Source organism: Setaria italica, chromosome VI, assembly GCF_000263155.2.
Source record: "Setaria italica strain Yugu1 chromosome VI, Setaria_italica_v2.0, whole genome shotgun sequence".
Taxonomy (NCBI): Eukaryota; Viridiplantae; Streptophyta; class Magnoliopsida; order Poales; family Poaceae; genus Setaria; species Setaria italica.
The window spans coordinates 25,198,631-25,199,524 of record NC_028455.1 but is presented as its reverse complement, the minus strand read 5'-3'; the positions used below and the strand labels follow the sequence as shown (position 1 = coordinate 25,199,524).

Genomic DNA, 894 nt, shown 5'->3' with positions numbered 1-894 from the left:
GCTTGTTCGGAGAGCACATTATGAGGAGATGCTTTTTCAGAGAGTAGAGGGAACTGATTGGAGGAGGACAGTAGCAGAGAAGCAGGAATTAAACTGAATGAGCATGGTTGTCGTGCGTGCGTACCTGTCGCCACGCCGGCGGTGAGCGCCATAACGTCATCTCCACGCAGTGCGACGCCACCAGCGCAGCCGCAGACACCAGGCCGCAGCGGTCTTGGTGGCGCTGCTCACGCCCCGTTCTTGGGCTGCTGCTCCGGCGGCGGAGGCGCCGAGAAGACCGTGTCGGACACCAGCGCCGCCACTGCAGCGGTGACACCGGCCACGGACGTCGCCGCGTACACCTGCGCGTTCCGGGACCGGGCCTCGACGCGCTTCTTCTCCCGCAGCGCGAAGCAGCTTGACGTCCAGGTTGGCCCTGGGAGAGACAGGCAGGCTCGTCGCCGGCTTCACCTGCCTGCGCCGCTGCCATGTAGAGACAGAGACCGAGAGCTACAGAGAGAGAGAGAGAGAGAGAGAGAGAGGAGGGGCGCAGTTGGCTGATGTGGATGCCAGCGTGCATCGAAACCAGGCTCGGGGGTGTCGCGTGCCTGGTTTGTGCAGTTCAAGGGGTCAGTTAGACGGGTTTGTACTTGGGCGTTGAATTTTAGACCACGGGAAGAGATGGGGGGGGGGGGGGGGGGGGGGGGGGTTTTTGGGCCTCTTCCCTTTCCCCAAAAAAAAATTTTTTCCCCCCGGCCCCCTCTGAAAGGGTTTAACTTTTGGGGGTCCCCATTTTAACCCCAAAACCCAATTTTAAAACCCCCTTTTTTTTTTTTTAAACGGGGAGGGGGGCCCCATTTAACCCCCGGACTGTTTTCCTGGGGGCCCCCTTAAACGGATTTTCCCCCCCTTTTT

General features: G+C 60.1%; 1 protein-coding gene across 1 annotated transcript in view; it reads right to left on the bottom strand.

Annotated features, from left to right (window-relative positions):
- The window catches only part of LOC101754918 (tRNA modification GTPase MnmE), a 5,801-nt gene that overhangs the window by 3,150 nt on the left and 1,757 nt on the right, over window positions 1-894 (bottom strand). The gene's annotated exons all lie outside the window — the stretch shown is intronic.